General features: G+C 43.7%; 1 pseudogene; it reads left to right on the top strand.

The window, feature by feature from the left end:
• The first annotated feature begins 4,874 nt into the window (after positions 1-4,874).
• LOC126189260 (5S ribosomal RNA) lies at positions 4,875-4,992 on the top strand (annotated as a pseudogene).
• Positions 4,993-26,703: the final 21,711 nt, after the last annotated feature.

Raw genomic sequence — 26,703 nt, 5'->3', positions numbered from 1 at the left:
AGTGGGGTACACTCAGTCCAAGTGAGGCAAACTGAGGAGCTACTTGATTGAGAAGTAGTGGCTCCAGTCTCGTAAACTGTCATACGGCCGGGAGAGTGATGTGCTGACCACATACCCCTCCATATCCGCATCCAGTGATGCCTGTGGGCTGAGGATGACATGGCGGCCGGTCGGTACCGTTGGGCCTCCCAAGGCCTGTTCGGACGGAGTTTAGTTTAATGCTGGAGGGAGCTGACACCATGAATCCTGCAGGGCTGCCCCTAACTCCATAAGAGTACGAAGAGGTGGAGATCTCTTTTGAACAGCACGTTGCAAGGCGTCTCAGACATGCTCTATGATGTTCATTGAGTTTCTAAGGCATCCAGATTTTACAGACCTTACATGAGCTTGATCCATAACGACAGGGCGATGCAGTATGAGATCCTCAGAAAATAATAATTATATTATATCGACAAACGGCAATCGCAGTTAATCTCATGTACCAAAAACTAATGAAACAATATCTACCAATAAATGGACTGGCATGAACAAACAAGTTAAAGTGAAACGAATTTTGGAGACGAACCGAGCAGGTGGTTAATGATACTGTAAAAGTCCCATTTAGCAAGGGAATGGCGAGCTTCAGCGCAGAAAGGGATAAGGCCAGAACAATACATTATTCCTTTTAACATAAATAAGGCCGGTACCAAGGGTAAGTGGCTGCACGTCATTAACAGGGCTAGGCTGTGACCCAGGAAGAAAAATAAATTTGTTTATTCACCTCTAGCGAGACAGTGATTGGCTGTAGAAATACTGGGCGACGCAGATGCGACATGGTGGAGAAATTCCAATTATATAAAACCATTTTGAGACCTCTCTCTCGTATCGTGGCGGACTGCACAAGTGTGTGGAAATAAGCGAGGGAACTGGTAGCTTTGCTTTCTAGGAAGTGAGGACGATACGCTTCGCGTATCATGGCGACAGATAGCAAAGCGGTAGTTAATTGTTCCTGCTGGCATTTTTGCGGGCAAAGAAATTGTGTACATTGCTCCAACCAATAGCAAGTGTGCAATAGCCATTATTTCGACTAGGGAAGGATTAACGTTCTACGGAATGAAGGAAAAATGCAACTGAGTGAATTCAGTCAAGGCCAGAGTAGGGAATTAGTTTTTCAGATCCAGCACGGAGACAACGCCATTGCAGATGCCGCTTGGTAAAGTACCATTGCGCATTAGGCCACAGTACTGGTTGAGTCAAGATTTTGCTCACTCCAGCTTGTGTACACGTTGACCATTGAATATCAAAAGCTTGGATACTAACCTACCCTGACATTCAGTACCCTCAAATTGACATCTGTCAAGGAATGAGACAAGGTTGTTCTCTATCACCAACATTATTTAATATATATACAGACAACGTTATAAAGATATGGCAGAATATACTAGTGCACCATTGTTAGCTGAATAATGCAGTTATAAATACACACCAGTTGACAAGTTGCAGAGAGCAATTTGGCTCTTGCACAAGGTGGCAAATGATTATAATATGACATTATCTAAAAATGAAACTAAAATAAAGCTGTACTATGGTAAGGAGCATTTAGGGGCAAAACTATTAATTACAGATAAGCCGCTAGAACAAATAAATACTTTGAAATACCTGGATGTGAGGTCTCATATATCGCACACAGTGATCAAGAATACGGACTGCAAAAATTACAGCTGTTGGTAGGTACTATAAATCACACCCTCCTCAAAAAGTTTAGAAAAGAGATTGTACTAAAATCTTATAATGCGATGTCAGTGCCTGTTCTAATGTGTGCGTCAGACACTAGAGATGGGGCCCCTCCACGCCCGCACCAACGTGGTGACCAAACCAAAAGTTCTACTGTCACCTCCGTAAACATGTTAGTTATCTAGTGGGTGGATCACAGGATGCTGGGCTGTGATGTTGTCCGTGCGTCTGGGTAAGGCTACGCATTAACACTGTCCATCAGGTGATAGATAGTGGACGAAACGCGAGTGAGGGTAGCGATTTGAAGAGCAGAGGGAAAAAAGTGCCATGGCTCGTGCCGTGGGAAAAAAAACCTCTGCGACAGTGGGATGGGTAATAAGAGCAGTAGTGGCTTACTAGCTGCGATAGTTCATGCAAGGTTGGATTTGTTAGTATAGGTATCATGCATCATTACCGTGACAGGCGATGGCGATGTGTCCCAATTGCTGCGGCTGCTACTTTCCTGGAACAATCAAGATCGTTATACAGTAGTGGGAGATCGGCCATAGATCATCTCACTGTGTGGGGGATGTGTGGAGCTTGTTTGCATGCAGTGTACGGTACGGCTTCCCTGTATGGTGCTAGTTATTCGGCAGTGTATTTCAGCTGGATATCCAGTAAATGCGTCTGATTAACAGGGGCTCGCCTGTGCCGTTATGTTTGCGTAAGCTTGGCCATAGATGTTATGTCCTTGCAAGTATGTCTTTTGGTCTTTTATGTTTCCATCTATGGTTGTGGACGTAGTTCCCCAGATTCAGAATAAACGGGTTCTGCGAATGTCTGGAGTTTCTGTATAATCGCCATTCAATCGAGGGGGATTAAGGCTGCAGAGATGAGACTCCTACGACCTCTGACTGGTTACAGACTCATAGAACGGATGAAAAATAGTGGAATAAGGAATGAACTGGGTATCAAAAGCATATTTCAGAAAATAGAGGAGTGCAGAAAGAAATGGCATATACAAATGTAGGCGCAAGGATGCTTAAACCAAAACTGGATACGATGATGATGATGATGATGATGATGATGATGATGATGATGAATACAATAGAGTGCCTGGGCCAGTGGCCTTACACTCATAGGAAAATTGATTTTTTTCTGTAAGATATTTTTAGTGAACAACGTATTAAAACCAAGGGCGGAATAAGAAGAGGATGTCCTCTGATACGGCTGTCTAATAGATAATTTGATAGGCGAGAATAAAAATGCAAATGGGCCAAGTCATATAAAATACACGCTCTTTCTGACATTTGCTAATGTTATGACAGGAGATAGGGCACAAAATGCAGTACTAAGTAGAGACAGGCAAGGAAAGAAGTTTGTGGTTAAGCCTTACTAGAAGAAAATATATAGATACTGACAGATGACAATCTAGCTTCGTACAAGTACACACCGTCGGAAGGTATGTAAATGATTAGAGTTGAAATTCTCTGTGACAGATAGATAAAGCCACCAGAGTGCGTTAGTGTTATTCTTCTTTACTGTTGTTACCACGCTGGTAGCATATATAAGGGACGTGAACACTGTCAGATGGTTATTCTTGTTTAATGTTATCAGCACGCCTCTTAGGGTACATAAGGGACGTAAACAGTGTCAGATGTTGAGTTACACTGTGAAGGACACGGAGATGCCAAGTACTAGTGGGAGACAGCACCTGACATGAGTTTAAGTGTAGTCTTATTGTGCGTCTCCATTTGGTCTTCCATTGATGTGGCTATTGTTGACGTTAGGAATATTTCTTAAAAATCTTTCATTGAGATTTTTACTGTATTGGCTATTGTTACTGTGATCAATATTGCTGTAATTTTTTGGCTGCTTCATCTGCATTATTAGTAGGCTATAAAATGCCTTGTAATTTTGTCTTCCATTTTCTTTAGTTTATCGACAGTTCTGAAGGGGTATAATTCAGATTTTGACCGTCAGTGACGCGAGCGATGCATTCGCTTACGTTATGGATACACGGCCTGTCTCGCCGGCATTTCAGCTTTCGCTTGTGCATAGTGCGGGACTAATAGGTATGTATGCAGAACTGGTAAGTCACAACCTCCACTCAGGGATCACATGGTCTACTCACACATGCCTGTAGTTGTATAGACTATATATCCTTTTTTGTTTGTTTCAGTATTTGAAAGACTGCCTACCTAACTTTATGCAGATCCATGTCTGGCAGCCGCTCTGAGTGGCCACGCGGTTTGAGGCGTCCTGCACGGGCTGCACGGCCAGTCCCGCCGGAAGTTCGAGTCCTCTCTCGGGCATGGGTGTGTGTGTGTCGTTCTTAGCATAAGTTAGTTTAACTGAGTTTAAGTAGTGTGTAAGTCTAGGGACCGATGACCTATGCAGTTTGGTCCCTTAGGAATTCCCATGCGCCTTTAAGTCCGGACCTTCGTAAATTTTGGAATGTGAATTATAGGATGTTGCGTCGTATAATATTTTGATCTTATTTACGATGGTTCCGCTCTTAATTTAGGGACCTATGTCTTTTTATGAAGATGCTACTCTCTTCAAAAATGGTTCAAATGGCTCTGAGCTCTATGGGACTTAACATCTGTGGTCATCAGTCCCCTAGAACTTATAACTACTTAAACCTAACTAACCTAAGGACATCACACATATCCATGCCCGAGGCAGGATTCGAACCTGCGACCGTAGCGGTCACACGGTTCCAGACTGAAGCGCCTAGAACCGCACGGCCACACCGGCCGGCTGCTACTCTGTGAGAGGTTTTCTGTTAGGCCTAGGAATTGAGGGTTTCTCCAGTTTATGCCATGTACCCGGGAGGCACTATTTTAACCTAATTTAACCTCTGTTATTCGACTTTTATGGACTCACATTTGATGTACGTACATTGAGTTTTTTCTTAAGAATTTTATTATGAGTTCTGCTTAGCTTTCTTAATGCTAACTATTTGGATATACATCATTATTTATTTATAAACTTGCAGATGCACCTGAAGATGGAACATCGGTCCCGAAACCGGGTTGTCCTTTCCTTTTAGGAAATAAAAATTTTTACGAGTGTAACTGATCTTATCATTGATTGATAGTGTTCGTAATATTGCAAGTTTTTAAGGCAGAGTGCGTCTCCACGCCAAGAAGAAATTGGCACCCGTTAATAGATCAACAGGCAACGGCCTTGTCGCAGTGGTTACACCGGTTCCCGTGAGATCACCGAAGTTAAGCACTGTCGGGCGTGGTCGGCACTTGGATGGGTGACCATCCAGGCCGCCATGCACTGTTGCCATTTTTCGGGGTGCATTCAGCCTCGTGGTGCCAATTGAGGATCTACTCGACCGAATAGTTGCGGCTTCGGTCAAGAATACCACCATAACGACCGGGAGAGCTGTGTGCTGATCCCACGCCCCTCCTATCCGCATCCTCCACGGAGGATGACACGGCGGTCGGATCGTCCCGGTAGGCCATTAGTGGCCTGAAGACAGAGTACTTTTAATAGAACAACAGCCAATGCGATATCTTCGGGTAATGTGCTTATATTGGGCAGGAGGGCCAGGAGCGACAGCTGTGGTTAACTGAGTACGTGGCATTAGATCTAAACAAAACGAAATCCGTTAGAAGACTAGTGCTATTACGTCACGTTACAATATTGGGACATAGTTAAAGGGCTTGGAGATAAATACAGCTCGAAATTTCAAAGATACCTGGTAATTGATTCCCAGCTTGGAAGACGCCAGTTTTTAACTTAGGAAGCCAAATATATATTTCAACAGAAGAGCTTCCCCCCAAAAAATACTTTCTGTTACAGTGAGTTTTATTCTCAAGAAGTATTATAGGATTTTTAGAGCATTTTAGTCTCCAGAAGGGACTTAGCCAGCTAGAAGTTTGGCGTGGTTAAGAGCAATCTCAGGTTTCTCCTAACAGAACTTTAATTTATTAAGAGGTTGTATTTCAAGAGGATTATAATTTTAAGATTATCTTCATCTTTGAGAGTTTAAGTTTCAAGAGGATTTACGTTTTTATGTTTTCTTATAAACAAGGGAACGTTTGGTGCCGAAAGACTTCAGAGTCAGTAAGAAGTTCTCCTTCCTTTTAATTTTACTCACATCGCTCCCGCTAACCCTCGTACTCCCGAGCACGCCACTTGCGGCGTAGTGGGAAGTGAGGGAAATGCGTTCACACTGTGCACCATGTGATCCTGGTAACAAGGGAGTGTGAAGTACAGGAGCGTAAGTTTTGACAGCGGCGGCAGCTAATAGCAGTAACAGCTAGTTATTGTTAACACCGACAATGTCTGTGCATGTCGATCCGCAGTTCGAGGAATCTTCCACACAGAAAGAGAGGTGCACAAAACGTTTAATGTATCGCAAGATACTGCTTTCACCAAGTTCAATCTACAAAGGCACTACATGGGTTACTACGTCGAAGAATGTGGAAACGGGTAATGGGAAGGACCTGAGTGTGTACAATGGGTTTTAAAATTTAAAAGGAAGCTCTCAGAAGAGCAGGAAGAAAAATCAACTGGGCGTACCGTTCTGATGAGCTTCAAAATTGCACTACCATTAGCAAAGTATTTGCGCCCTTTTACGGACGATTTAATAAAAGAATAATTAGTAGTTGTAGGTGAACACTAACGTTCACTTCAGGTACAACAGTTTCGAGTGGCGTCGTTATATAAAATATGAGAATCATGCGCCCTGTACAGGTTATGGCACACGATGTTCAGACCTATCCGGAAAAACACTTCTAAATAGTTCGTTACGTATCCGAATGAACAGACGCCAAATTTGACCCTGCTTATTTATGCGACAGTTAATCAAAGAAATAATGGTATTAGCTGTTATTGGACAACGAATTAAATCACTGGAGACGGTCGATAATTTGTGCCGGATCGCTACGAGTAATGAGGATAATGGCCATAGGCGCTACTTCAGTATTGTGTGGTAAGCGTATTGTGTGGCCGAAGCGGTCAACGCGAGAGTTCGCGAGAAACGGAGACATCTGACTCCCGAGTCCCGGTGCGGCACAAAGTTTCAACTTTCAGCAATGATTTAATTCATTTCCAAAGCAGCTACTGCCATTATTCCTTTGATTAATTGACATATGAAGCAGCAGGATCAAACGTGGTGTCTGTTCTTTCAGACATGTTCGAAAGAATAGACACCACACACACACACACACACACACACACACACACACACACATATATATATATATATATATATATATATATATATATAGGGTGTCACAAAGAGGTACGGCCAAACTTTCAGGAAACATTCCTCACAAACAGAGAAAGAAAATATGTTGTGTGGACATGTGTCCGGAAACGCTTACTTTCCATGTTAGAGCTCATTTTATTACTTCTCTTCAAATCACATTAATCATGGAATGGAAACACACAGCAACAGAACGTACCAGCTTGACTTCAAACACTTTGTTACAGGAAATGTTCAAAATGTCCTCCGTTAGCGAGGATACATGCATCCACCCTCTGTCGCATGGAATCCCTGATGCGCTGATGCAGCCCTGGAGAATGGAGTATTGTATCACAGCCGTCCACAATACGAGCACGAAGAGTCTCTACATTTGGTACCGGGGTTGCGTAGACAAGAGCTTTCAAATGCCCCATAAATGAAAGTCAATAGGGTTGAGGTCAGGAGAGCGTGGAGGCCATGGAATTGGTCCGCCTCTACCAATCCATCGGTCACCGAATGTGTTGTTGAGAAGCGTACGAACACTTCGACTGAAATGTGCAGAAGCTCCATCGTGCATGAACCACATGTTGTGTCGTACTTGTAAAGGCACATGTTCTAGCAGCACAGGTAGAGTATCCCGTATTAAATCATGATAATGTGCTCCATTGAGCGTAGGTGGAAGAACAAACTAAAATGAGCTCTAATATGAAAATTAAGCGTTTCCGGACACATGTCCACATAACATCTTTTCCTTATTTGTGTGTGAGGAATGTTTCCTGAAAGTTTGGCCGTACCTTTTTGTAACACCCTGTATATATACAGGGTGAGTCACCTAACGTTACCGCTGGATATATTTCGTAAACCATATCAAATACTGGCGAACCGATTCCACAGACCGAACGTGAGGAGAGGGGCTAGTGTAATTGTTTAATACAAACCATACAAAAATGCACGGAAGTATGTTTTTTAACACAAACCGACGTTTTTTTAAATGGAACCACGTTAGTTTTGTTAGCACATCTGAACATATAAACAAATACGTAATCAGTGCCGTTTGTTGCATTGTAAAATGTTAATTACATCCGGAGATATTGCAACCTAAAGTTGACGTTTGAAACCTCCGACGTTCAGTTGCGTGTTGTAACAAACACGGGCCACGGTCGGCGAGCAGCATACTGCATCGTCACCGCTTTCACCCGTTTCATGTGTCGCTACATCAGCAATTACATGGTGATGACTTTAATCATCGAGTGAAATTCTGTCAATGGGCATTAACAGAGAATGCGTTGCAGTTCTACCTGTTTACCGATGAAGCGGGTTTCACAAACCACGGGGCAGTGAATCTACGGAACATGCATTACTGGTCCGTGGACAATCCTCGCTGGCTCAGACAGGTAGAGTTACAGCGACCGTGGACTGTAAATGTATGGTGCGGAATCATTGGCGACCACCTCATTGGTCCTCACTTCATTGCAGGGGCCCAAACAGCTGCAACATGCATCGAGTTTCTACAGAATGATCTGCCAACGTTGCTCGAAAATGTCCCACTGGAAACGCGTCGACGTATGTGGTATTAGCATGATGGTGCACCTGCACATTCCGCAATTAACACTAGGCTGACCCTTGACAGGATGTTCTATGGGCGTTTCATAGGACGTGGAGGACGCATAAATTGGCCAGCCCGTTCACCTGATCTTACACCTCTGGACTTCTTTCTGTGGGGTACGTTAAAGGAGAATGTGTACCGTGATGTGCCTACAACCCCAGAGGATATGAAACAACGTATTGTGGCAGCCTGCGGTGACATTACACCACATGTACTGCGGCGTGTACGACATTCATTAAGCCAGAGATTGCAATTGTGTGCAGCAAATGATGGCCACCACATTGAACATCTATTGGCCTGACATGTCGGGACACACTCTATTCCACTCCGTAATTGAAAACGGAAACCACGTGTGTACGTGTACCTCACCCCTCATGGTCATGTACATGTGCGTCAGTGAAAAAGACCAACAAAATGTGTTAGCATCTGGACGTAATGTGCTGTTCCAGTCTCTTCTGTACCTAAGGTCCATCACCGTTCCCTTTGGATCCCTACGTAATTCGGTGCTCTCCGATACACACGATCGAACAGCGGAGGAGTGGTACTCAAGCGTCAACTTTAGGTTACAATATCTCCGGATGTAATTAACATTTTACAATGCAACAAACGGCACTGATTACGTATTTGTTTATATGTTCAGATGTGCTAACAAAACTAACGGGGTTCCATTTAAAAAAACGTCGGTTTGTGTTAAAAAACATACTTCCGTGCATTTTTTATGGTTTGTATTAACCAATTACACTAGCCCCTCTCCTCACGTTCGGTCTGTGGAATCGATTCGGTCAGTATTTGATGTTTGATATATATATATATATATATATATATATATATATATATATATATATATCTACTCCTGGAAATTGAATTAAGAACACCGTGAATTCATTGTCCCAGGAAGGGGAAACTTTATTGACACATTCCTGGGGTCAGATACATCACATGATCACACTGACAGAACCACAGGCACATAGACACAGGCAACAGAGCATGCACAATGTCGGCACTAGTACAGTGTATATCCACCTTTCGCAGCAATGCAGGCTGCTATTCTCCCATGGAGACGATCGTAGAGATGCTGGATGTAGTCCTGTGGAACGGCTTGCCATGCCATTTCCACCTGGCGCCTCAGTTGGACCAGCGTTCGTGCTGGACGTGTAGACCGCGTGAGACGACGCTTCATCCAGTCCCAAACATGCTCAATGGGGGACAGATCCGGAGATCTTGCTGGCCAGGGTAGTTGACTTACACCTTCTAGAGCACGTTGGGTGGCACGGGATACATGCGGACGTGCATTGTCCTGTTGGAACAGCAAGTTCCCTTGCCGGTCTAGGAATGGTAGAACGATGGGTTCGATGACGGTTTGGATGTACCGTGCACTATTCAGTGTTCCCTCGACGATCACCAGTGGTGTACGGCCAGTGTAGGAGATCGCTCCCCACACCATGATGCCGGGTGTTGGCCCTGTGTGCCTCGGTCGTATGCAGTCCTGATTGTGGCGCTCACCTGCACGGCGCCAAACACGCATACGACCATCATTGGCACCAAGGCAGAAGCGACTCTCATCGCTGAAGACGACACGTCTCCATTCGTCCCTCCATTCACGCCTGTCGCGACACCACTGGAGGCGGGCTGCACGATGTTGGGGCGTGAGCGGAAGACGGCCTAACGGTGTGCGGGACCGTAGCCCAGCTTCATGGAGACGGTTGCGAATGGTCCTCGCCGATACCCCAGGAGCAACAGTGTCCCTAATTTGCTGGGAAGTGGCGGTGCGGTCCCCTACGGCACTGCGTAGGATCCTACGGTCTTGGCGTGCATCCGTGCGTCGCTGCGGTCCGGTCCCAGGTCGACGGGCACGTGCACCTTCCGCCGACCACTGGTGACAACATCGATGTACTGTGGAGACCTCACGCCCCACGTGTTGAGCAATTCGGCGGTACGTCCACCCGGCCTCCCGCATGCCCACTATACGCCCTCGCTCAAAGTCCGTCAACTGCACATACGGTTCACGTCCGCGCTTTCGCGGCATGCTACCAGTGTTAAAGACTGCGATGGAGCTCCGTATGGCACGGCAAACTGGCTGACACTGACGGCGGCGGTGCACAAATGCTGCGCAGCTAGCGCCATTCGACGGCCAACACCGCAGTTCCTGGTGTGTCCGCTGTGCCGTGCGTGTGATCATTGCTTGTACAGCCCTCTCGCAGTGTCCGGAGCAAGTATGGTGGGTCTGACACACCGGTGTCAATGTGTTCTTTTTTCCATTTCCAGGAGTATATATATATATATATATATATATATATATATATATATATATATATATATATATGTGTGTGTGTGTGTGGATAAGTCGGAAATTTGGGTCCGTCGGGGACCATGTCCGGATGGCCGAGATGGTTAATGCTACTGTTAGCGAGAATCGGCGAAATCCGGGTTCGAGTCCCGGTCTGTCATGAAATTTCAACGTTCCCCACTGATTTAATTCATTTCTGAGTGTCATTATTCCTTTGATGAATTGTCTCTAACAGCTGATGGGTGCTTTACCTGCTACGCTGCCAGTGAACGCGTCTTGATCGCTCTGAAGGGCGAGGTGAGCCATCGTTATTAGCACTTTAACATCGAGCAGTATGATTTCATTGTAACTTCACATGTTCTACATTCACCGAGAGCTCCCATGAACTCGATGCTCTAGCTGCGACGGTTGTCGCTTTCAGTGATTACTGTCATTCTCTTCGTCAGTATAGTGTGACGCGCTAGGCCAGCTGTCATTAATAGACGTCCTGAACGCGTAGTCATGTAGGAAGTAGGATAGCTATTATACTAGGTTAAGGTCGCTGGAGAGTCTTTGTCTAAGTGAACTACTATTCCGCAGAATTTCACAGAATGGTGGAGAAGAGGAACCTCTCCATTCTGAGTCAGAAAATATGACATGCTAGATACGGACTTGATGTTAACGCAAACAAGTAGTTAAAAGACCTTGTTTTTTCGCCATCAACACTATCACTTTTTTGCGGGAAATGAGAAACGTGAGAACGGGCAACATCAGCATGATAACTAGAGAAGTACAATGGCAAATAATCAAATCTGTTCCCCACACTCAAGTGCCCGCCGCTGATGCGTCCAGAAAGGTACATTTCCCTATACTCATCTTTTCTGACAAGGGAATCGACGAACATGTCATGCTGTCCTGTACAAATTAATAAATTTTGCTGCAACCCCTCGTGTACTAGTTTTGATATTATCTTTATACCTCAAGCGTAGGAGTTCCTCATGGCTCAGCTATCCGAATAAGCACGGGGCACCGACAATGAGCCACAACCTGCAGTGATTCAGATACAAATGCTGGTCACTAAAACAGCGTCCTGTCTGTTATAAAGGTTCTAACCGCTTCCGCAGCCGATGTCGGCAGAACACTCCTTTCCAATGACTCTCAGCTTAGAGGGAAGTGGAGTCGAATCCTGTGGATGATATTTTTACTGCTAGCACTTGACCAACAGAGGAGGAGGACTTTCTTTGTGTCCGAACAAGCCTCGGAAGGCCCAGCGATACTGACCGATCGGCATGTCACCCTCAGCCTATAGGTGTCACTGGAGGGTCATGTGGTCATCACACCGTTCTCCCAGCCGTTGTCAGTATAAGAGACTGGAGTCGCTACTTCTCAATAAAGTAGCTCCTTAATTGCCTCACAAGGACTGAGTGCACCCCACTTGCGAACAGCGCTCGGCAGTTCGGACGGTCATCCATCCAAGTGCCAAATCCGACAGCGCTGAACTTCAGTGATCTGACGGAAACCGTTGAGACCACTGCTGCAAGGCCGTTTGCAAGGGGAGGAGAGGTGGCGGCGTAAAATTGCTGGTCACCGATCTTTGGAGCAATATCCAGGTTTATATTCTAAACCTCTCCGAAAATAAAATGAGTGCGTGCAAGACTCCCTGATGATGATCCATCAGTCGGACGGAAACGTAAAGCCCGGCAGCCCCGTTGGTGCTATTCTATGTGCCGGCACCGGGTTTCACTCTTTCCAGTCATCATCCCAGAAGACTAACACGACACTACACTACACACACATGTATTACACCTACATACACTCTAAAAATATACACACGACGCATCTCTCACACATCCGCAAAGAAAGGGGCTAATTTGCGCGAAGAAGGGCAACCTACCGACAGGCGGCTGAACCTACCCTCCCCTTTTACCTCCCATCCCCACCCCCACCCCCTCGATATCTTGTGGGATATAGCAGTTAACAGTGCCATACGACATTTTAATTTTTTTAAAAAGGAAGTTCATTTCCATGCAGCCCGTTTGAGATGACACATGCATTGCGGTCTCAAATCCTACTCTTCACAATTTGAGTAACATACGAATACGGTAACTGAGAGAAACACTTCAAAATACATTCCTGTAAAACCAGATGAGACACAAAAATTGTGGGCCACCCACTCCGCACACACCACTATCAACAAGTATCTCTGTTACTGAACAGTTCAAATTGCAGGTATCCATTGAGAGGTTTCTGGAAATATTAGAGAAAAAAATCTAAATCCAAAGAGTTGTTACCTTTGAAGAAGACCGAAGAGGATCAAAGAAAATAATACCGTTTTTCTTCCTATCAATTCGGAATTTCTCCACGTATTTCTTTTTGGTACTTCATTCTTGATTGCGGAAGAGAGTGAGTGTGTGAATGAGAGAGAGAGAGAGAGAGAGAGAGAGAGAGAGAAAGATGTTCTGTAGAGATTCGAATAGTTTTCTAACCAGTGTTTACTATACGACGCGGCATATTTTCCAGGTTACTCACATGTTCATGCCTATTTTATAATGTCAATTATTGTCCATTAAACTGGAATTGTGACCCTCAATTGACTTATGCAGGTAAAATAAAATTAATGACACCGCCCAGTCAATTTTTAGTGTTGTTTTAATTTTTGGCTTTCCTAAGCAATGTTCTTTACTTTTGATGCATACCTCTCTGATTTTGTGATTCTTGTTTCATTTCTCTTAGTGTGTTCGCCCGCTCTGTGCCTCAGTGTAGATAACATTCAACAACTGTTGAAAGAATAGATGAAGTTTGGAAGTAGACTTGAAAATCAGTTTTAAAAAGGCTAACATAATACACTGCCTGGCGAAAAAAGTGCGTTACTTAGAACCCATGTCGGATGCCAATGTGACATCGATGGTGTGTACGTAAATGGTTACAGAGTTGCTATTCTTTGTAACAACTAGGACGGCCACCATAGTGCTTTAGTGTTTCTCGTATTTGTTGTTGTTTCGAGGCCTGGTAAGTTATATAACAGACATTAAGAGTGCCAGGTGTTGTGTGAACGCTGTGAAGGACCAGATACTTCGCGTAATCATGTGGCACTGCGTTATCAGCACCTGACTGGTTCGAAAGCCCCTCATTGCGGCCATTTGGCCCACTCGTCGAACCATGCAATATCCAGATTTGACAGGCATTCAGATGTTACAGTGGGTCGTTGTTAGACTGCTCATAAGGACAGGCGTAATCGTCGTCACAGTTCTGGTCGACCATGTCTGACAATCACAAGGTAGATTCGCCCGTATTGTGCATGAAGCACATCGTAACCCCATTTTTATCTGCGCCTGCCATCCGAGATCAGGTAGTGAACTCCGCGCAACAATCTGTGTCATTTGCACCATTGGTTGGAAACTAGCAACAGCCAGACCAGGGAATTATCGTCCCATGCGTAGGGCTGCCATTAGCATCACAAACAGCTACCCTTGGAGCTGTGCCGTGACAGGGAAGCATGGAATGCTGATCAATGGCGCCATATTGTTATCAGTGATGAAACGTGGTTCTGCACCATCCGGGATCACCGTCGTCATTGAGCGGCGACCGGGTGAGAGGCCCATTCCTCAGGTGTTTTGGAGCAGCATAGCAGAGTTATTCCTGGCATCATGGTGTGGGGAGCTGTCGGTTATGACTTCAGGTCACGAGTGGTAGTGATTGAGGGAACTCTGACTACACGGACATCCCGCGTCCACACGTATTTTCTCTCATGTTTCGTGATGTCATTTTTCAACATGCGCGTGGGTCTACGAACTGTCTGCATGACGCAAGATCCCCAAATGTGTCGCCGACAGGACATGTTTGGGACTAACTTAGACTTTAATTCCGTCCCAGTTCCAGCAGCCAGGATATCAAGGACTAGTTACAACAGTCGTGGGCCAGTTTCCCTCAGCAGAAGATACAAAGTAAGAGCATATGGACTATCAGACCAATTGTGTGATTGGATTGAGGAGTTCCTAGATAACAGGACGCAGCATGTCATTCTCAATGGAGAGAAGTCTTCCGAAGTAAGAGTGATTTCAGGTGTGCCGCAGGGGAGTGTTATAGGACCGTTGCTGTTCACAATATACATAAATGACCTGGTGGATGACATCGGAAGTTCACTGAGGCTTTTTGCAGATGATGCTGTGGTGTATCGAGAGGTTGTAACAATGGAGATTTGTACTGAAATGCAGGAGGATCTGCAGCGAATTGACGCATGGTGCAGGGAATGGCAATTGAATCTCAATGTAGACAAGTGTAATGTGCTGCGAATACACAGAAAGATAGATCCTTTATCATTTAGCTACAAAATAGCAGGTCAGCAACTGGAAGCAGTTAATACCATAAATTATCTGGGAGTACGCATTAGGAGTGATTTAAAATGGAATGATCATATAAAGTTGATCGTCGGTAAAGCAGATGCCAGACTGAGATTCATTGGAAGAATCCTAAGGAAATGCAATCCGAAAACAAAGGAAGTAGGTTACAGTACGCTTGTTCGTCCACTGTTTGAATACTGCTCAGCAGTGTGGGATCCGTACCAGATAGGGTTGATAGAAGATATAGAGAAGATCCAACGGAGAGCAGAGCGCTTCGTTACAGGATCATTTAGTAATCGCGAAAGCGTTACGGAGATGATAGATAAACTCCAGTGGAAGACTCTGCAGGAGAGACGCTCAGTAGCTCGGTACGGGCTTTTGTCAAAGTTTCGAGAACATACCTTCAACGAAGAGTCAAGCAATATATTGCTCCCTCCTACGTATATCTCGCGAAGAGACCATGAGGATAAAATCAGAGAGATTAGAGCCCACACAGAGGCATACCGACAATCCTTCTTTCCACGAACAATAAGAGACTGGAATAGAAGGGAGAACCGATAGAGGTACTCAAGGTACCCTCCGCCACACACCGTCAGGTGGCTTGCGGAGTATGGATGTAAATGGTTGTAGATGTAGATACAACGGCTTTGACACCTTTCCCAACCGCATCAGTGAATGCATCCACGGAAGAGAGGGTGTATCTCATAGTGACAAATGCGCTCACACTGTGAAATCCTTTGGAAATTTGACTCGATTTTGTCGTTACTGCAGTAACATTTCATATCCCCTCAACCAGCGAAGTTTCATTTCGTTTCCTCCTAACATTCCGGGTGCTCACCTATTTGCAGCCAGTGTATATAATGACACCAAAGAAAGATTACAAATTAACAATTAATTTGTATAACCGACTTACGAGTTTCTGTATGTAGAACAACTGAAGACAACGACTGAGTGTCACAGAATACATAATAAATAGGAGAGCAAGGATGGCCTGAAGAGCTCTCTAAAGGTAATCTAAGTAGAGCTACCGAATTGCAAGAATCAGTTAGTGGGAGTTTTTGTGTTTTGAGCTGTAGTAGTGGAACGTTGTCTTTGAATACAAAACTGTTTCAAAAAGAGAGTTCTGATCATCTAGTGGTGCTATAGTGGTGGGGGCACATATACTGGATGACTTGGAGAAATAGAAAAATGAACTAGTGGATTGGGGTTAGATTGGAGAGGAAAACGCAATTACACGAAACAGTGCAAATGAAATGGAAGGGAACAGGACATGTTGACAGGAAACTGGATAGCTTAGGGCCTGAAGAAGCTCTTCGCTGGTTTTCAAGAGTTAAGAACAGAATGATACAACGACGTAATCGAAGGTCACTTAAGATAAGAAAAAAGAGCGAAATGGATACTTTTCGCCGAAGCCCACGTAACCTTAATCCGTCAACGACTGTCGAATGAAAGTAGCAACGCCGGAAGACAGAACCGATTCGCAGTGTGACTTGCAAGGGATTGATGAACGATGAAGGCTGTTGCAGTTGACCCCGAACGTGAACAAATTTAACATATTGCGCATGCATATGAAAAGAAATCCACTACTGCACGACTACATTATTGATGACAAACTACTGGAAACTGTATCCAGTGTAAAATTTCTAGTCGTAACTATGCAGAGCGACCTTAAGTTGAATGATCACATAAAACAAATAGTAGGAGAAACAGATGCCAGATTGAAATTCATAGGAAGAATCTTAAGTACCCGTAACTCACCCACGAAGGAAGTAAATTACCGATTCTTGAGTACCGTTAATCAAAATGGGATCCCTACCAGCTAGGATTGATAGAGGAGATGAGAATATCCAACGAAGAGCGGCGCGTTTCGTCACGGGATCGTTTAGTCGGTGCGAGAGCGTTACAGAGATGCTCAACAAACTCCGTGGCAGACGTTAGAAAGAGGCGTTGTGCATTACGGGGAGATATACTACTGAAATTTCGAGAGAATATTTCTCCCACATAAACTCGCAAAATGGCTCGACGAGAAAATTCGAGAAATTAAAGGTAATACAGAAGCTTACCGACAGTTCATTCTTTCCAGACGCCATTAGCGAGTGGAACAGAGACGGACGGATCAGGTAGTGGTACCAGAAGTACCCTCTGCTACGCACCGTTAGGTGGCTTGCAGAGTATGACAATAGGTTTTGTTACAATTTTTATGAATAGATATTCTAAAATTTTTACTTAGAAAACTAGTAAGCAAAGGAAAGAAAGCAATTTCAGTAAATAAAAATAATGGCGTGTGTAGCAGATTATAATGATACTAAGTACCTTTGGCTGTTTCGTGAGGTATTGTGGGAAGAAACACGTGGTCCGTTTCATCCAGTTACAATTTAAATATTGTGTTTTAATTCTAAAATTTATTGCTAGACAGATACATCGTCACACGTAGACTGGGATCAATCACAAAGGGAGAAAATATAGGTTGTGGATTGTTTAGGTCTTTGATGTGTTCTCTATTTACCAGCTATCAGAGAGCTTACAACGAAAAGCAGAGATACGGGTTTAAGTTATTATCTGTCATATGGTTTTAGACTATTGTAAAGGAGCGAAAGACCTAACTGACAATGCCACGGAATATGAACATTCTGCCTGAGAAACGTCCTGATAGATATAAACTGTATGCCGATGGGGACTCGGATGGCACCCTTGCCTTTCTTGGGCTATGTTCTTACCAGCTTAGCTATCCAGGCACAACTTACGATCAGTTTTTACAGTTTCAGTACTGCCAGTACATGTCCACCTACTTTGCAAACTTCGTAGAATATGAACATTCTGCCTGAGAAACGTCCTGATAGATACAAACTGTATGCCGATGGGGACTTCGATGGCACCCTTGCCTTTCTTGGGCTATGTTCTTACCAGCTTAGCTATCCAGGCACAACTTACGATCAGCTTTTACAGTTTCAGTACTGCCAGTACATGTCCCCCTACTTTGCAAACTTCGTAGAAACTTTCCTGCATATCTTGCCACACCAGTATTTCCGGAACAAAGGGTGTCAGGAGTTTCAGAAGTTTCACACTCCGCTTTGGTGTGGAAGATTCTTTCTGGATTTTTTTGTTTGTACTGACGGAAGCGAAGTCAAAATACGATAAATCAATTACTTACAAGCACGTGTGTTAACTACGAGTGTCACGAGTCACTCCACTGAAGTGAAGCAGACGCCGAGAAGTTCAGCTGGGTGCTACTCAGCTCGTGAAGGGATTCAATTCTATTCAATTCTCCCGTCACTGATTACTTCTCTCACATTAAGTTCAACTTGTGACGATGCTGCTCCCGATGTCTGACACTGACGCTGCTGTACGATACAAACAAATTAAACGTTGACGCCCGTAAAATCCACGTAGGGGTTTGACTAATGTAGCTACACTCACTTTAATACTCTCCTTTACTGACTACGCCATGTGGCATATGATATAGAATTACGTACATACCAACGGCATTAAAATAGTAACCTTGTGCACACGATGTATACTGACCTGCTCTCAGCTCGACGCCTTACTGCGAGAAAAAATTAATGCATATCGCAGCAGAGAAGTTATCAAATAGTTTCTTATCACTGCTTGACTTTGATGAAACATTGTAACACAAGGCAGGTATCTAATCGTCATCGTTTAAACTCTACTGATAGCTGTTGAAAGTCTGATAGGCCACATTCTTCCAATCTAGTCCAGTAGAAGGTCGAACACGTAAAGGCATCGACGACTTCACAAGGTCATAGAATTTTCTAGGTTACAGGAAACTCGCAACGTCATGGTAAGATCGTCAAAAAAATTATGCTTCCTGTGACTTTCACTGACACATTTTGAGCAATACGAAAACGTTGTAAAAGTTTCTTGTCCCAACAACGGGACACTTATGTTTTAGTTAAAATGAACCCTTTTTGACGCAGTTCTCTTTGTATTCCAATAACCTCTTGAAAACGTTTTCGTTTGTAATGAGGTTCTATGAGCACAGGTATGTGTTAACAGTCGAAATAATTTCCTCTGTTGAGGTAAGTTCTCCTGTCGGCTTTCACATCTTGACTGCAACTTTCGTTGAAGGACTTGTTACATGTTTCCGACAGAGGTCCGCTTTGTCTTCTGGCCTCTTGTTCCACTCCGAATCCCAGGTGATGTTAGACTTGATGCATCTAGACCTAGCAGCAAGAAAGAGAGTTGCATGATATTGGCTCAAAAAGCGCAAACGTGATAAAGTAAAGGAGATACTGGGCACAAGAACCGTACCGAATACGGAAATAAAGGAATTCATTGATAGGAGATAGCAAGCAATCTGGGGCAGGCCAGAAACAAGGAGGAGAACCTACTAATTCCTTCTTAATGGAGAAGAAAGAACAAGAATGACATTCTTCCTTCCGATGAAGGGAGCTATAAATTACCTGTCGGACATGGAGCATGTCCTAGCTGTTTCCCAAAAATGCGGCAACGCACCACAGGCAATTGTAAATGTGGAGCATTGGCACCCTTAGAAGCAACAGAGCAGGACAAGAACGTATTTGGAAATGCGACAGTCTACAATATAATAAAGATTGAGAAGCTGTGGCAGAAGCTGAACTCGCTAGCAGCTAAAATATTAGGCTATGAATTGCAAGCTACATAGCTGAGATACAACAGAGAAGAGGTTATACGTCATGATAAAGAGACGCGCCAAGGGGTAACATCCACCTACCACAACATTCTGGAAACGGGGAGCAGCCTTGGGAGGACCGGTAAGGATTTCCCGAGACCGTGACAGCCATCTCCCAATCTCTGCACCTTGGGTGGCATAGCTCAGTTGCACCACAGCGCACCAAGGGTTAATTATCCAGACAAATGAGAAATCCAGCTTGGTCCTGCTAACAAGAACAGTAGCGTAGTGCAGTAATTGTAATGTAGCGTAATGTTGTATAGTAGTGTAGTCCAGAGTTATAAATTACAGTATTTGTGCTCTACCAATACTGCATGATGGAACAGGCCAGCAGCATGTGCCTCTGGATTCTGGACGAACAGATATCTGTGCGCCAGATGGCCAAATGGTAATATTTAGCTTCTTACTATTATTACTCCCCCCATGAACCATAGATCTTGCCGTTGGTGGGGAGGCTTGCGTGCCTCAGCGACACAGATAGCCGTACCGTAGGTGCAACCACAACGGATGGGCAGATAAAGTAGTTGCAGGGGCAACAGTCTGGATGATTGACTGATCTGACCTTGTAACATTAACCAAAACGGCCTTGCTGTGCTGGTACTGCGAATGGCTGAAAGCAAGGGGAAACTAAGGCCGTAATTTTTCCCGAGGGCATGCAGCTTTACTGTATGGATAAATGATGATGGCGTCCTCTTGGGTAACATATTCCGGAGGTAAAATAGTCCCCATTCGGCTCTCCGAGCGGGGACTACTCAGGAGGACGTCGTTATCAGGAGAAAGAAAACTGGCGTTCTACGGATCGGAGCGTGGAATATCAGATCCCTTAATCGGGCAGGTAGATTAGAAAATTTAAAAAGGGAAATGGATAGGTTAAAGTTAGATATAGTGGGAATTAGCGAAGTTCGGTGGCAGGAGGAACAAGACTTTTGGTCAGGTGAATGCAGGGTTATAAATACAAAATCAAATAGGGGTAATGCAGGAGTAGGTTTAATAATGAATAAAAAAAATAGGAGTTCGGGTAAGCTACTACAAACAACATAGTGAACGCATTATTGTGGCCAAGGTAGACACGAAGCCCACGCCTACAACAGTAGTACAGTCTATATGCCAACTAGCTCTGCAAATGACGAAGAAATTGATGAAATGTATGATGAGATAAAAGAAATTATTCAGGTAGTGAAGGCAGACGAAAATTTAATAGTCATGGGTGATTGGAATTCGGTAGTAGGAAAAGGGAGAGAAGGAAACATAGTAGGTTAATATGGATTGGGGCTAAGAAATGAAAGAGGAAGCCGTCTGTTAGAATTTTGCGCAGAGCATAACTTAATCATAGCTAACACATGATTCAAGAATCATGAAAGAAAGTTGTATACACGGAAGAACCCTGGAGATACTATAAGATATCAGATAGATTATATAATGGTAAGACAGAGATTTAGGAACCAAGTTTTAAATTGTATGACATTTCCAGGGGCAGATGTAGACTCTGACCACAATCTTTTGGTTATGAACTGTAGATTAAAACTGAAGAAACTGCAAAAAGGTGGAAATTTGAGGAGATGGGACCCGGATAAACCGAAAGAACCAGAGGTTGTAGAGAGCTTCAGGAAGAGCATTAAGGAACAATTGACAAGAATGGGGGAAAGAAATACAGTTGAAGAAGAATGGATAGCTTTGAGGGATGAAGTGGTGAAGGCAGCAGAAGATCAAGTAGGTAAAAAGACGAGGGCTAATAGAAATCCCTGGGTGACAGAAGAAATACTGAATTTAATTGATGAAAGGAGAAAATATAAAAATGCAGTAAATGAAGCAGGCGAAAAGGATTACAAACGTCTCAAAAATGAGATCGACAGGAAGTGCAAAATGGCTAAGCTGGCATGGCTAGAGGACAAATGTAAGGATGTAGAGGCTTACCTCACTAGGGGTAAGATAGGTACTACCTACAGGAAAATTAAAGAGACCTTCGGAGAAAAGAGAACCACTTGTATGAATATCAAGGGCTCAGATGGAAACCCAGTTCTAAGCAAAAAAGGGAAAGCAGAAAGGTGGAAGGAGTATATAGAGGGACTATACAACGGCGATGTTCTTGAGGACAATATTATGGAAATGGAAGAGGATATAGATGAAGATGAAATGGGAGATATGATACTGCGTGAAGAATTTGATAGAGCACTGAAAGACCTAAGTCGAAACAAGGCCCCGGGAGTAGACAACATTCCATTAGGACTACAGACAGCCTTGGGAGAGCCAGTCCTGACAAAACTATACCATCTGTTGAGCAAAATGTATGAGACAGGCGAAATACCCTCAGAATTCAAGAAGAATATAATAATTCCAATCCCAAAGAAAGCAGGCGTTGACAGATGTGAAAATTACCGAACTGTCAGTTTAATAAGTCACGGCTGCAAAATACTAAGGCGAATTCTGTACAGACGAATGGAAAAACTGGTAGAAGCCGACCTCGTGGAAGATCAGTTTGGATTCCATAGAAATGTTGGAACACTTCAGGCAATACTGACCCTACGACTTATCTTAGAAGCTATATTAAGAAAAGGTAAACCTACGTTTCTAGCATTTGTATACTTGGAGAAAGCTTTTGACAATGTTGACTGGAATACTCTCTTTCAAATTCTGAAGGTGGCAGGGGTAAAATACAGGGAGCGAAAGGCTATTTACAATTTGTACAGAAACCAGATGGCAGTTATAAGAGTCGAGGGACATGAAAGGGAAGCAGTGGTTGGGAAGGGAGTGAGACAGGTTGTAGCCTCTCCCCGATATTATTCAATCTGTATATTGAGCAAGCAGTAAAGGAAACAAAAGAAAAATTCGGAGTAGGTATTAAAATCCATGGAGAAGAAATAAAAACTTTAAGGTTCGCCGATGACATTGTAACTCTGTCAGAGACAGCAAGGGACTTGGAAGAGCAGTTGAACGGAATGGACAGTGTCTTGAAGGGAGGATATAAGATGAACATCAACAAAAGCAAATCGAGGGTAATGGAATGTAGTGGAATTAAGTCGGGCGATGCTGAGGGCGTTAGATTAGGAAATGAGACACTTAAAGTAGTAAAGGAGTTTTGCTATTTGGGAAGCAAAGTAACTAATGATGGTCGAAGTAGAGAGGATATAAAATGTAGACTGGCAATGGCAAGGAAAGCGTTTCTGAAGAAGAGAAATTTGTTAATATCGAGTATAGATTTAAGTGTTAGGAAGTCGTTTCTGAAAGTATTTGTATGGAGTGTAGCCATGTATGGAAGTGAAACATGGACGATAAATAGTTTGGACAAGAAGAGAGCAGAAGCTTTCGAAATGTGGTGCTACAGAAGAATGCTGAAGATTAGATGGGTAGATCACATAACTAATGAGGAGGTATTGAATAGGATTGTGGAGAAGAGACGTCTGTGGCACAACTTGACTAGAAGAAGGGATTGGTTGGTGGGAAATGTTCTGAGGCATCAAGGGGTAACCAATTTAGTATTGGAGGGCAGCGTAGAGGGTAGAAATCGTAGAGGGAGACCAAGAGATGAATACACTAAGCTGATTCACAAGGATGTAGGTTGCAGTAGGTACTGTGGGATGAAGAAGCTTGCACAGGATAGAGTAGCATGGAGAGCTGCATCAAACCAATCTCAGGACTGAAGACCACAACAACAACATCACTAACGTCGACTTACAGTAGAATTTTGGAAAATATACTGCGTTCGGACTTTATGAATTACTTCGAAGAAAACGATTTGTTGACAAGTAGCGAACACGGGCTCAGAAAACATCGTTCTTGTGAAACATAACTAGCTCTTTATTCTCACGAAGCAGTGAGTGCTGTAGACAGGGAACGTCAAATTGATTCCATATTTTTGGATTTCCAGAAGGCTTACGACACCGTTCCTATGCTATGAAGCATTGCCTCAGATGTGCGAATGGATTTGTGATTTCCTGTCAAGAGGATACGGTTCGTAGTAACTGACGGAAAGTTTTCGAGTAAAACAGAAGTAATATCTGTCGTTCCCCACGGAAGCGTTGTAGGCCCTCTGCTGTTCCTGATCTACATGAACGATTTATCAGACAATCTGAGCACCCCTCTTAGATTGTTTGCAGATGAAGCAGTCATCGTCCGTCTAGTGAAGTCACCAGATGTTCAAACAAGTTGCAAAATTATTTAGACAAGATGTATGGTACGAAAAGTGGCAATTGACTCTAAATAATGAAAAATGTGAGTTATCCACGTGAGTACTAAAAGGAATCCACTTAATTTCGGTTATACGATAAATCACACATAGCTAAAGGCTGTAAATTCAACTAAGTATTTAGAGGTTACAATTACGAATAACTTAAATTGGGACGACTAGATATATGTGATCTTGCGGGGAAAGCAAACCAAAGGCTGTGATTTACTGGAGAACGCTTAGAAAATGCAACAGGCGTAGTAGAGAGACTGCTTACACAATGCTTGTCCGCTTTTTTCTGTATTATTGCTGTTGAGCGTGGAATCTGTAAAAAATAGTATTGACGGAAGACATAGAAAAGTTCAAAGGAGGGTAGTTGGTTTCGTACTACCGCTAAATAGGGGACAGAGTGCCATGGATATGATACATGCATTATTTGGGAGTGGTAATCATTAAAACAAATGCGGTTTTCCTTGCGGCAGAATCTTCTCATGAAATTTCTATCCTTTACCTTATCCTCAGTGTCACAAATTTTATTGACGCCCATCCGTTTTCCCCGCGTGGAACGCTAAAGAAATAGCTTGAAGGTGGTTCTGTATCTAAATCTACATCTACATACATACTCCGCAATCCATAATACGGTGTGTGGGGGAGGGTACCTCGTACCACAACTAGCATCTTCTCTCCCTGTTCCACTCCCGAACAGAACGAGGGAAAAATGACTGCCTATATGCCTCTTACGAGCCCTAATCTCTCTTATCTTATCTTTGTGGTCTTTCCGCGAAATGTAAGTTGGCGGCAGTAAAATTGCACTGCAGTCAGCCTCAAATGCTGGTTCTCTAAATTTCCTCAGTAGCGATTCACGAAAAGAACGCCTCCTTTCCTCTAGAGACACCTACCCGAGTTCCTGAAGCATTTCAGTAACACTCGCGTGATGATCAAACCTACCAGTAACAAATCTAGCAGCCCGCCTCTGAATTGCTTCTATGTCCGCTCTCAATCCGACCTGATAGGGATCCCAGACGCTCGAGCAGTACTCAAGAATAGGTCGTATTAGTGTTTTATAAGCGGTCTCCTTTACAGATGAACCACATCTTCCCAAAATTCTACCAATGAACCGAAGACGACCATCCGCCTTCCCCACAACTGCCATTACATGCTTGTCCCACTTCATATCGCTTTGCAATGTTACCCCCAAATATTTAATCGACGTGACTGTGTCAAGCGCTACACTACTAATGGAGTATTCAAACATTACGGGATTCTTTTTCCTATTCATCTGCATTAATTTACATTTATCTATATTTAGAGTTAGCTGCCGTTCTTTACACCAATCACAAATACTGTCCAAGTCATCTTGTATCCTCCTACAGTCACTCAACGACGACACTTTCCCGTACACCACAGCATCATCAGCAAACAACCGCACATTGCTATCCACCCTATCCAAAAGATCATTTATGTAGACAGAAAACAACAGCCGATCTACCACACTTCTCTGGGGCACTCCAGATGATACCTTCATCTCCGATGAACACTCACCATCGAGGACAACGTACTAGGTTCTATTACTTAACAAGTCTTCGAGCCACTCACATACTTGGGAACCAGTCCCATATGCTCCTACCTTAGTTAGGAGCAGTGGGGCACCGAGTCAAACGCTTTCCGCTCCTAACCCTCTGCCAGGCACGTAATTGTGAATTGTAGATTAATCACGTGAGTGTAAATGTAGATGCTGCTCTTGAAGAACTGCGAAAATAAATTTAGAGTCTTCATCTGCACGACGCTGAAAACAGAGGTTATCCTTGGCAGCGTGCTGCCATATTCGAGTGTGGGCCTCTCGATACTCGCTAAAATGCCAGTCGTGCAGTACATGAAACGATGTACACACGTGTGGGAAGTGAACTCTTTGCTTCAGGGCAACATGTGCTCGGCGCGAGTGTTGACGGCGAACTGTAGCCGCGGTCGCCTCGCCGTGGGAAACTGCTTGTACCGCGTGAATCACGCTGGCGTTGCGTCACAATCGACTTCCTGAAAGCAGGCGTGCGCGCACAGCTAGGAATGGCGCGGAAAAGGACGCGTCGAAATGATGGAATATGTCGTACATGCAAGATGACTGGAGAACAACACTGGTGGTATGATCTGAGTTCTCGAAATTATGCGTATGCGCGCTGACGGCTTCCGCAATATTGCGTGTATTGTACTGTATCCGTGCGAGCTCAGTCTTTGAACAGAACAGTTCCACGAAAAATGTTGAGAGTGCATGATGTTCGAATTATCATCTGTTTTTTTTTCTTCGTGATACGTATACGTATCAGATGCCGTCTCGACAATGTAACCGTTAGTCGCATCGACGGAGCGTCACCGGCAGCAACAGGAATCAGCCGGACAGATGAAATCAGGCTGTAAATATTTATCAGTTCTTTTTGTCATTAACAAAGTTAATTTTGTGTGAAAATGGTAGCTCAAGTTGTACTGCTTCCACAGAGAACTATTGCATGTAATTAATTACGTCATAACATTCTCTGTTTAGCAGTAACAACACTCAACGCTCAGTAGCCACTAAAATTATCATAAAAATTATAACACTTAAAAAGACAATAATGATGAGGTGTTTCCAAAGGTCGCATAGTTGTATGAAGAGGGTTTATTTGCAACTATCAGTTTAGCCTCAGTACAGACGCATCTAGATTTATCTGTCAAAAATACAAATCAAATGGTTACATTTACATACTGTATATGGACCATTACGGAGTCCC

This window comes from Schistocerca cancellata, chromosome 5, assembly GCF_023864275.1.
Source record: "Schistocerca cancellata isolate TAMUIC-IGC-003103 chromosome 5, iqSchCanc2.1, whole genome shotgun sequence".
In the NCBI taxonomy this organism is placed as follows: domain Eukaryota; kingdom Metazoa; phylum Arthropoda; class Insecta; order Orthoptera; family Acrididae; genus Schistocerca; species Schistocerca cancellata.
The sequence above is the reverse complement of the archived record's forward strand: the minus strand, read 5'-3'. Positions and strand labels throughout refer to the sequence as shown.